Source organism: Anas acuta, chromosome 8, assembly GCF_963932015.1.
Source record: "Anas acuta chromosome 8, bAnaAcu1.1, whole genome shotgun sequence".
Taxonomy (NCBI): Eukaryota; Metazoa; Chordata; class Aves; order Anseriformes; family Anatidae; genus Anas; species Anas acuta.
The window spans coordinates 24,534,362-24,546,959 of NC_088986.1; positions in this window are offsets into that span (position 1 = coordinate 24,534,362).

The window sequence follows — 12,598 nt, forward strand, 5'->3', positions numbered from 1 at the left end:
TGAAAGGGTACCTATTATTAAACAGAATTTTGTGGATTTCACTGCTTGAATCTATGAAAGGCTCTCTCTGTCCTGATAAACTCTCATTTCTATATTTTAGTTTTTATTTTTCAGTTACAAAAATAATTCTTCTTTCTTCAGGGCATTTAACTCTTAAAAAATTATGGACCAAATAGACAAGGGATTTTAGGCATGCTTAGGTGCAAATCTTACATGCAAATGTAAACATTTCATTTCCTGATGCATCTTTGGACACTTATAAGACATGCTAGGTTTTCATCTGTACACCTAGGCATACTGGAAATAACATTCATGACAGTGTTTCTAAAGAGCAAAACAAAGCTTTTTCTTCAGTCAGAGGTTAAATCTCCACATCTTTTATCAATTCATAATATATTCAGATAGAGTTTCCACATAAATGAGTGGAAATTAAGTCTAGATAATGATGTTAACATGGCCTGGCCTTATCTGCCTTTCTCCCAAAGGAAACAAACAGCAAATCTCTATTGTGTTTCTGAAGGAGCAAATTCAAAATGGTCTATCATTAGATCAGCCTTCTTCGTAGTCAATATTAAATCTCATATTGATTTTAGTGGAATATTAGGTCAGTTCTGAACTTCCAAGGGTCTAGAATGACTGGCTAATTCATAATTCTTTTCTCTAATGCCCTTAATAAGCAAATCTTCCAAAATAAGCACAAAATGCATTGTGAAGTCTCCCAAATGGAATGACTTCTGAAGCTGGATCTAGTTAGCTCTTGTTAAACAAGTTTAGTAATCCACAACCTTGCAATTTGTACAAATTTAGAGATCTCTGAATTGAATATAGAGAAGATGGATTTAGATTAGGTCCTGAGCTGATATGCTCTGCTAGCTTCGAAACAAATTATAATCACTCCCATTTCAAAAGTGCATATTCTTATCATTCTGAGAAACTGAGTAAAATTACATTTCTTGCAAGGAGAGCTTTCTAAAATAGGTGCTAGGCTACCACAGTAATGATGAGCTTAGTAAAAATGCTTAAACAGAACGTGATCTCACAAGAGAAAAATGTGGCATAAGACTAATTGATAAAACTGCCTTGTTAACTGAAACTATTTGTAGTGTGTCAAGTATAAAGTTGCTCAAATCAATTCTTTGTAATTAAATTTGAGAGAAATATGAACTTAATCTGTTGCAGTAATGACTTTAGTAGACTGTATGTTTTGTGTATTTTACCCAAATTAAAATTAAGTAAATACATTGCTAAGATATTTCACGAATTTCTCTCATTCGTGTCACACTTAAAATTCATTTAAAAGCTTAAGTGAGCCTGAGAAAACTAGGAACCACCAGAAACATATTCAGTAGGATGGTATGCGTTATCATGTTTCAAAATGAAATTACTCTGCCTTGTGATGGTTCTCTTCTATTTGCTGTGAAGCTTTTTAGTAAGTTATTCAGTTTTTCAGACTTACAAATATTTGCTTTGTACCTGAAATACTGATCTTGTTTAAAAAAATAAAATAAAAAGTATATCACTTTCATGTAAGTCAGTCTTCAGTAAATTCCATTATATATATATGGCAAAGAATGATGACTAGTTACAGGACTGTGCCTAGTAAAGAAGTGCATGTGTAGTACATAGGGGACTTTTAAGAAGTGCTTAGGTTTCTAATACTTGCTAATGTCCTAACTTACTATTAATTCATAAATACTCATTTGCAAAGGATATCTGTTTCTCAAACATGCATAAAAAAATGTTTCTGGGTGTGTGTATGAGCAACTTCCCTTTTCTAAGAAAATAGTGTTTGTGAGATTTGTACCTTTTCAAGATGTCCCTACGGTTCCTGTAGTGAGTTTGCCTTCCTTATATCTGCTTCAGGGCCAAAGTATAGTAAAGAAATTTCAGACGTTTGTTGTAAAAAGTGCATCACAGCACCTGAATTAAGGAGCTTTATGCAGCATATAAAGTTGTACTGCAGAACAGCATGTTTTATATAAAAGTAATATGAAAGCAAAAGGATAAAGATTGAGGAATTTGGAATTTTTCCTGGTGTCACTATAAAAGATACTGTGTTATGTGGTCCCCTATTACTGTCAGTTTCTGTCACCATTAATGAGTAATAATACTATCATAAATAATGCTTATTATTATGTGACCTATGTAATACGAGATTTTAGCTGTAAAATATAATCTTCTTCCAATACAACTGTGTACAGTATACCATCAGTACCATTAGAATAGAAGGAAAGACAGACAAAAACAAACTGAATAATTCATGTCTAATAAGAAAAGACAAAAGGTAATTGAAATTGATGTTAAGCTGTCTGGATGATGAAGTAGAACAAGTTCCTCTTCAGGATGATCATTGAGAGGAACCTTTGGCCTTTGTGGTTAACCATCTGTCCTGTGCAAAACTAGGCGTGTGTAGCCCTTCACAGAGTCTCTATGGGTAGAGCCCTGGTATCCTCTAGGATGCTCTTCTGTCTCTAATTGCATTATGGGTGACATTTGTGGTCTGGGAGCCTTGAAAGAAACTTTGTTTTATATCTCAGTAGACTTAAATTACACTAAGCAAATCAATAGAACTGTTTTTCCAAGAGTTGGTTCAAATCGTTGCTGTTAAACACCATGTCATAAGGTTCAGTTTGGGGGAATTTTTTTTAAGTGATTGATGTTCTACATAATAGATACACTATGCTTGTTGGCCTGATGACAGCATCATCAAGTTCATATGTGAAGTTAGGCTTTTTAAGCATCTAGTAAAAGCTCTAGTCTCATTTTTAGCAGCAATATTTTTCTAATTATGCTCTTGCCTAAGTAGCCATGAAAGATGTCTATGATTGTTTCTGTAATTAAATAAAACATGCATAAGTAATAGCTATAAGCAAGAGAGGGGTGATTTTGTCATCCATAACTTAAGTGCAGTTTCTTTAATAATTTACGGTGTGCAAGTAAAACCATTAACATGCCTGGGTGCAACTGCATTGTCATATTATGGGACTTTTCCACGTTGTATGCAGTAAGGCAAGATGGAGAGTTGTGTGGTGCTTAATCACAAACGGGGAGTGCCCGAGCCTTTTGTGAGAGACAATGAGAGCAAGAGATGGGGTGTTTGGGGAAGGGGAATTGAAGTCTTTAATGAAAAAGTGAACAGGAAAGCTTTGATAAAACAAAATCTTGCACTGCTGCTTTGAGACTGTTTTGATAAGCTTTGCCATTACCTCAGTGAAAGTTAAAGAACACTGAAATAGAACTTTCCATGTTTTAATAGTTCATGTGGAGTTTCTTCTGCACTTCGTTTTGAAGTATAGGCTCTAGATTACAGAAATAGTGGGAAAAGTGCTTCTGGATTTACAGTATTCAAAGAAAAATACTTCAAAAACTGTCAAAATAATTTTAGATCAGCCAAAAACTTGTGCTTGTGTAAGTAAATAGCATTGCTGAACTTTATGGCTTTCTTTTTTTATTTTAATTTTTTTTTTCGGTAGGTCTACAGCTCTCTCTGCATATGTGATTAAACATGTAATCAATTACAGTTTTTCCAAGTCAAAGTATATTTTATGTGCATTATTTCAATCAATTTAGATAACAGCATTTTCTGTTTGCTTCACTGCAGGAAAATGGGCTAAATCATTAACCTAAAAATGTTAAGCACCATGTCTGAAAGCAATAATATTCTTAAAGATTTTTTTTTTTTTTTTTTCTGAACTAGCAAGGTTAGGCAGTAGTAACAGCAACATTTCTTGTAGCAGCCAATAGCCAGGTCCTGAAGTACCTGCTTAGATAGCTGAGCAGAGCTGTGTGCTGATGTATAGGACAGCTGCAGGTACCCACAGAGGCTCAGCTCATTCTGCCACTGAAAATTTGATGGGAAAGATGCTTGACAAATGGGACCACTTTTAGTAGCAATGAACTAGAATAAGATTCATAAACAGTAAAATAGGGATCAAATGAAATGTAGTTCAGTATCATTCTGGTTCTGAGCAGGACATGACTGGCCACTTCCAGTTGGCAACCTGGGCAGTATTTGTCATCAGTGGGGATGATACTACCTGTTTTCTATACCATACTGAACAAGGGAAAAATGCTCTTAGAATGAAATGCTGCTATTCTGAATTCTGCAACCTGTCAGCCTCTGCTAGCTATCTGTAAGCAATTATCACAGTCCCACAGAGAACACATGGGATCTGTGGTGCAGTGGTAGAAATTGGGAGATAAGATGATGATGTGCACTTGATTTGATCAACTAACCTGTTGTGAGTTCCTAAGAGGAGGGTCAAGCAGCTGTTTCTTTATAGATTGTCATATTACGTAAAGTGCTCTAGCAATAACTTCTACTTTTTTCTCCTTCACTTGTCGTTGTACTGTTCACAGAAAATTCCAGAAAAACAAAACCAGTTTTTCACAAGCTATATTGTACATCTTTATGGCAGAGCAAGATTTTGTAATAACAAACGATTATTCACTGGGAGATTTGTACCCTCATCTGTTTTTCAGTTTCTTGCATTAGACTAAACTGAGATATTACATGACACAAGTGATTGAATTCACTGACAATTTACCTCTGAAAGTAGGATAATGGGGGGTTACAAATGAACTGAACAATGACATTGTTAAAGGAAGGAAGAATATTTTATAACATCTTTTGTTCGAGATGAAAAGTCTGGAACTGGAAGCATTACATTGCAAATTAGAAAGCTATTATCAGGGTAGGAACTGATATTAAATTAGATAATCTGGTTTTCATTTTTTTCTGGGCAGAAAGCAATTTGAAATGTATGACTAAAAGAAACAACTATTGCGCAGTTTCACATCACAGAATTTCCTATATTCAGCTCGGAACACAAATGCATATTCTTACTGCAGATTTAATAAAATAGAGAATAGTAACTAAAGGAAGATAGCTTGGGCTAATGCATGACCATTAGGATTTATGAAAAATGAAGTGGACGGCTTCAGATTAGACAAGGATTAGACAATTTTATTGTCTTTTACATCTATTTTTACTGCAACAGTTCGGCTGATATGTCAGAGCTCTGTAGTCTGTCTGATGGGAGAAACGCACAGATGGAACTACATTTTTAGGTTTAACCTAAGTGATATTCAGGCTTGACAGTACCCTGTTGTCAACAGTGTACAAGGAAATTTTAAAAAATAAACAAAAAAAAAATGAGGGTGCTGACTACTGATGGCCCCGATTTCTGAGAAGGCATGTTAAAATCTCTAAAAAGAACCAGTAGCTCAGATACATAAAAATTACTCAGAAGATCTCTTCAATTTAAAGATTTTACAGAAGTGTATCTCTGAACGTTGTAAAGATAGCTGGACCATACAAATATGTTCTTCACTTGCTAATACATTCTGTCATAGTGTATTGACCTTCTCCTGTCTTGGGTCAAGCCTCCACTGAGGAATTTAATAATCATTATTGCTGAAAGTGTCTGTATCCCCAGCAGGCTAGTTTTAAGGTCAGTGTTTATAAAGAATGACTGCTGAAGGAAGAATAAATATAATCATTTTTTCATCAAACTGATACTCCAGTAAGCATGAATGAATAGAGGCTGAAAATTGCTCATTAGGAGAAGGCAAAAATAGGTGAATCAAAGAATTTTAGAGTTCTAAGCTGTAAATTGTGAAGTTTACTATTTCATCTTTTTCAAATATAGATGGAGAAATTATTAGATAATAATTGGAAATAGTTCTTTCTGTCCATCTTGTAACTTCATGCCAATGCTGCAAAGAGTGCAGTCCTTCAAATATAACTTCACATAATGATTTTATTCTGCTCTGTATAGTTTAAAATTACTTTGAATAGATAGCATTTCATAAAAAAATTTAAATATTATTCAGAACATGGGAAAAATAGGAAATATTTGGTGAAATTTCCTATTTTTAGCTTAGCTTAGAATCCTCTGCAGATGGATTTGTTTCTCAAATGGATGACTTTCTCTTCATAGCAGTTACCGTATGGACACAATACTTTCATAAGCCTTTGATCATGTCTGTGAATATTTTCAGCCTATTCTAAGTTCAAATGTCATGTAATAGTGAGAGCCTTCTCTAAGCAGATACTGCCAATACATATTTGGTGGGTTTTTGCTTGTTTGTTTGTTTGTTTGTTTGTTAAGTGAAGTTTCATGAGGGTTTTTTTTTCCTGTAAAATAATGGTTGTTTCTGTTCAGATGCATCATCTCAGTTGGCTGTTCTTACAGACATGTTTCACAAGCAGAAGCATTTACCAGTTGCCTATTTTTTTTTTTTTCATAAGCAAGAAATAAAGATGGGAAAACAAAATATGTTAGGCCTGTATTTGACAGAAAGAAATGTTGTATGGGGTGTTTGTTTCATCATTTCATTGGCTTCTTATGTTTGTAGAGCTCTGGATAGTTGAGCATTTGCAGAATACTTATATCTACCAGAACTGTAATTCCCACTGATGACCTGTGCTTTTCTAAATATGCACCAGGTCCTGATTACTTTTTCTGGGGAAGCTCTGTAAAATGATTCAAGCAAGTTAACAGTGTCTCAGGAATTTTATATTTAATGTTTCCAGTTTCAATCTCTTATTGATGCATAGTTGTTCTCTGAATGGTAGAAAGAAGGAAAATGAGGATGATCTCCTTTGGCTCCATTTGAAAAAGGAATAAAAAAAGAAGGAATATTCCATTTGGGGAAAAAAAAAGTCTGAGTTCACTGTGTAATTAAGATGCGGAAACCTTTTCCACAAGACATGGGGAATGCTGAAGGGTTTTGAGGTAAAGCAAACAGAAAAAATAGGGGAAAAGAATCTGTCAAGGACTATTAAGAACTTAAAACAACAGCAACAACAAAAAAACACCTTGAGATGTCTCTGAGGCACAGAATGATGGTGCCTCAGAGACACCATTTCCCAGAGGCTGGGAAAGCACGGAGGGGAAATACAGCCTTAGATGCTGACTATTAGCCATAGCCATAGACAGAATAAGGTTCTAGGTGGGTCTTAGTGAATTAAATCATTAAATTCTCTCATATCGTTTTTCAAATAGAATTGTTAATAAATAAAAATAAAATAAAAAAAAAAAGACTTCACCCAAAATCATTCATCACCCAAACAAATTAAAATCAAAAACCATAGCCCAAAAAAGAGCAGCAGAAACACTGGACATACATTGGAAGGTGTTAGAATTTTTTTTTTCTGATCCTCTGATGTATTGCTATCTTAAGACACTGAAATGCAAGAAATCTGGAGTATGTCATTGAGGATTTGCACCTGTGCCCTAAACAACTCTGTTTGCTATGTGATTTAAATATAATCTATCAATCATTTACTTCATATTTCTTAAGAAAAATCAGTGTATTTGGAAACAGGTGAGTTGATTATTTCATGTTACAAATCTCCAAAGATATCACATCTGTGTGTATCATTCTAATTTTCTTTAAACATAATGCCTCTATGATTGGAATTTTCCAGTTTGTCTTGTGTACACACATTGCATACACGGGCATGACCACCTGCAAGTCATTGTGCAAAATGATGAGGAAGTTCTTACTGGGAAGAACATTCTTGAGAATATGACACTGTGTATCAAGTCTAATCTAATGAGGCTAATCACATACTCAAAAGAATTCACCAATATAAGTATTTCATTTTCTTGCCATGATATTTAAAAGACTGAATGAGCGTACTGTAGAAGAGAGATTTTTCTCCACTGAAAAAGCTTACAGTTAGTCTCAGGTAAGAAGTTAAGAATTGAAGTAAAACACAGACTGATAAATACAGTCATTACATGAACACTGCATATTTTTCAACATATTGCCAAATTGTTAAAGCTATCGAGTTTTAGTGAATATTTGATCACTGAAATATATTCAGTTAAATCAATGTGATAATTTCTGTCTGTCAGCCAATAGCATAGACTTCTGCATTGCTGATTTTTTTTCAAAAGCATGCCCAGTTTTTTGAATAGTTTAGGAAGAGATGATGGGTTTGGTTACATGCATTAAAAATAGAAATACACAGTTACTCCACTGTTAAGACAATGAAGGACAGCATTAGACCAGAAACAGTCATTTCTAGAAATTAGATTTATGGGTCTAAAATATGAAATTTTGATTGATAAAAACTGCATAAATTCTGACAGCAGAAAATGTAGTGACAAACATATATAAATCTAAGAATACAAGAAAATGAAAAGTCTACTGCAATAGTAATTAGCACAGGATGTCTGAAAAAAAAACAACAACAACAAACAACAAATAAACAAACAAAACTGTAATGTAGTGAATCTGGATCAGTGTGGAGTCAGAAGTTGTATTAAAAAAATAAACAAACAAAAAAAAACAGTTATCTGTCTTTTAAATAAGACATATTAAAAGGAGGCTTGGGCACAGTTGTAATGAGCAACTGGAAGGTAGAATCTGTTGTTTGAGTGGGTCCTGAAACCGGAAACTGGTTGGTTACTTGGAGAAAATAACACACCTCTGCAAGACAGAGACATGTTTGGTTTTAATTCCCCCATTTTAGTCTCTCAAAAGTAAATTGAGGTCTTAGGTGGAAGAGCATCTAGAGTGTTTCATGGCCCACATCTAACAAGTGCTTCTGTTTTACATCAATAACTCCAGTAATCACTTGTGTATATGAATACCTATTGCAATTATTTATGTGTGATCATATTTAAGAGCAAAGGCTCATTATTCTCAAGAATACTGTAAAGGTAACCAATACTTTGGAACAGTGGGAATAGATTAAATTGCCTGTATGTTAAACAAGAATTATAAGATCCTATATACAATTATGAATAATAAAATATGAAGTAGAACTATTCATTCGTAAATGCTCTGAAAAATTAATTATGAAACCTACAAGTTATGACTTCTATATTTTATTCCTCACTTTGCTATTACATTAATGCATGGTGCCAATAGCTACAAAGTCAAATTCAAGAAAATGCCTAAAAGCATTTCTACATTTAATGGCACACTAAAGCATGCTGAAATGAAATACAAAACTTCTTTTATTCCTGTTATACAAGTTTTACCTATGCATATTTAGTAAGAATGGTACCTTGAAATTCGGGAAAAAGCTGCTTTCTGTATCTCTAATACTTATTACGGTTTCTTAAGAAAATGGATATGTACTACTACTCAGTGCCAAAGTCTTTTTCTAGTGATAATCCTAGTAATTAAGCAATATGAAAAACGTTGGAAAAACCTTGAAATGTGGAGAAAATAATAATATAAAAAAAAATAATAAAAAAATAAAACATTTGTCTAACTTCTACTCCCATCTATTACTTTATTCCTTAACCTGGGAGCCATATAACATGGTATAGCCAAGAAATGCTTGTATAGTTCAAATTTAAAATAAATAAATAAATAGTATACGGAAATTCAGTGCAGCAGAGTAGAAATGTGTGATCATTCCTACTTCCCAGCTGAGCAACAGTAGCTTATCAAAATGTATGCACCAGTGAGCAGCTGGGACTACCCTTGGAACAGTTACCAGCTACATGTCCATGGGCCAGCAGCAATTTCTGTGTCACACTGACTATCTGAAAAAAATATGAAGTAATTTATTGTCTTGCAGAAATATCTCGTTTCTAAAAGTACACTGCTCTTGATCAGCTGTGGTGAGATAGGTAAATGAGAAAAGAAAATATTTCTCTGCTTACAGATACTTAGATAGGAAGGAAAAATTTTGGGGAAAGTCATCTGGTTCAAACAGGACTTGAGAAAAAGTATAGTGAGCACATTCCTTGTGAAGATATTTATTTCTGTCATCCAGCATGGTGAACAGATTGTTTTTTCAAACGCAAACTTCCTTATTGGCTATCAGGAGCTCAGGAGCAGAAACAGCTCAAACATAATTCACACTACAAATTAAATAATGATTCCCTTTCTTGTTGCTGAATGCTTCCATGTGCAGAGATGTCAACTCTGGTACCCAGTGAATGGAAACTCTATCAGTATGAGCTATGTCCCTTTGTATACGGTGTTTCCCAAGACAACCCATCTAAGAAATAGACAATTTACAGTAAGAAAGAGAATGTCATTTGTACGGTGTTTAGAGATATTCTTAAGTGTACTTTTCAGGGTTACTCTTTCTATGCTGCATGCCATTGAGAGCACCCCAGATCTCAATAACACATTCAAAATCTTTAGTTACACAAAATATTTCAGCCTTAAAAATTACAATACTTGATTATGGTAAAGAAGAGAAAAAACAAGCCATCATTAATTTGGAGAACCTTCACAGCAGCAGTAAATTTTGAGGGCACGAAGTACCACTAGGTACCAGATGATGGTACATAGAAAAACAAAACCATCTGTGCAACACTGTGCAGCTGCCTCATCTGAGCTGAGGGAGGTTCCTTTTAAATTCAGATGTGGTAATTGTGTGGTCTTGGGCACACAAACCATCTCCAGCCAGGCAATGAGAAAATTTGATGTGCAGCCTTAGCAGTTCCTATTTATTCATTTAAAGATTCTCATAGAAACACATGATTAAATGGCTTAAATTTTCATGATTGTGAAGAAAAGTTTATTAATATAATACCAGGCCTAAACATAAATGAGAAAGAGCTCTTAGGTGTGTTATTTGAAAACCAGTCTCATGATCAAAGTAATTGCAGTTTTAGAAAGTTTTTGGGAAGATGACTTGTCATTTTTTGTTTGTTCAAATCTTAGAAACCTCTAAATACACACTCATGACTTTCATTGCTGTACACATGCTGCAAGTCTCACCAATATAACAATGAAAAACTTATTTACAGCTTAGTGCACTATGTCTGATAATAATAAAAATCTTTAAATTACAGGAATTTATTCAAGACTTTTTTACAAAGAAGTAAGTATTTCACTGAGGGGTCTAGTTGTCTAGTCATTTATGCTTAAGCCTAATTAAAATATTAACCAAGCAGCTCAAGTATATTAGATGTATACCAATTTAAAAACAAACAAACAAACAAACAAAAAAACAGATCTCATTATTATTTTCCTATAAACCATGCTTGTAGCAGACTGTAAGCTTTGCTTCTTCTCATCAAAATGTAACATGAATCAGACAAAAACGAGTGTGATTTTCAAAACAAATTGTCTGTGTTATAAAAGTAAATGGAGTGTGTAGGCCAATTTCTTATAAATTGCCAGAAAATATTGATCTATTTACGTAGGGAGCTATCACTAAACTGTGATCAGTTACTAAATTGATACTGGAGTGTAATCCCAACAGAGGCGGTCCCTTCCTTCATCTGTTTAGAGGTACAAGATTATAAAGGTAGTTAAAAGAATCCAAGTTATAAATTCTAGACCAATTTGTGTTCTCTTAACAAAGAAGCCATGCCCAACAATGATTTCTGTAACATAAAAAATCTGTCAGAAAATGAGAAAAAAAGCTGAATTGAGTGCAGCCAGTTATAGGCAAACAAGTTAGAAATTGCAGTGTTTGTAAGGCTGATGTCTAACCTGGCTGGCAGCTCAGTACCACACAGCCATTTGCTCAACCCCAACTCCCAGTGGGATGGAGGAGAGAATTGGGAAGAAAAAAAAAAGTAAAAACTCACGGGTTGAGATAAATAAAGTTTAATAGGATAGAAAAGGAAAAATAATGATAATAATAGAATGTACAAAGCCATTGATACACAACACAGTTGCTCACTACCTGCTGACCAATGCCTAGTCCATCCATGACCAGTGATCCTTATCCCATCTGGACTAAACAAATAGTATCAAGACCAGGTAATCAGAAAGGCCATGGCCATTTTAATGTAAAATGACAGCTTATTTGGAATGCTACTAGATCAGCTGTCTTTAAGAGTGTACTTCAAAATTTTTAGAAATTAAATGATTTAAAATTAGTAGTGATATTTAATTAACTGTATTACAGTCGTGAAAATTTGGCAGCTCTTAAAAAAAAAAAAGTTTTTCAACTCTTCAGAGCTTTAATGCTCATATAATGCTTTTAACCACTGTTGCTTTCATTTTATTATCTTGTAGGAACATTGAATTGGAACATCCAGTCATAATCATTTTTCATTTAAATTGATCACAGCTTTGAAATTTGTGCTATGAAAGTAATCACATCATAAGAAAGATGAAAAATTAGGTCACTTGAATAAAAGGAAAATTATCACACAACTAGAACACATTCATATCTCTTCTTGCATACAGTCTTTCGGGCAAAGTTGCCCATACAGCAATTTCATATTCACTTGAATGTTTTAAGTTTTAATGAATTATGAATGATATAGCTGCTATTGCCTTACACAGCACTTCGAAAAATGTTTCTAATTACAGTGACCTATGACAGTTCTCATTAGTTTGTTACTGAGTATTCTCTTGAAATTAGGCATGTGACAAAGAGTTCAAAAAAAAAATATATTCATAATAGAAAGTATTTGTTTTCATAATGAAGTGAAATTATCTTTTCTAAGTGAATAATTCATTTCTGATAAAAAGCGAAGGAAGATAGCTTTTCTGGAAATCAAATTTCCAAAATTATGAAATTGCAAAGCAGGAGTCTAATAATAGGAGTGCTTAGATCCAAGGCAATTTTGCCTACATCAGCCCCTAGGAGGAGTGCATAGAGAAAGAGTGATGTCAGAAGAAACTGCATCTTTCATTCTGTGTAAAACTC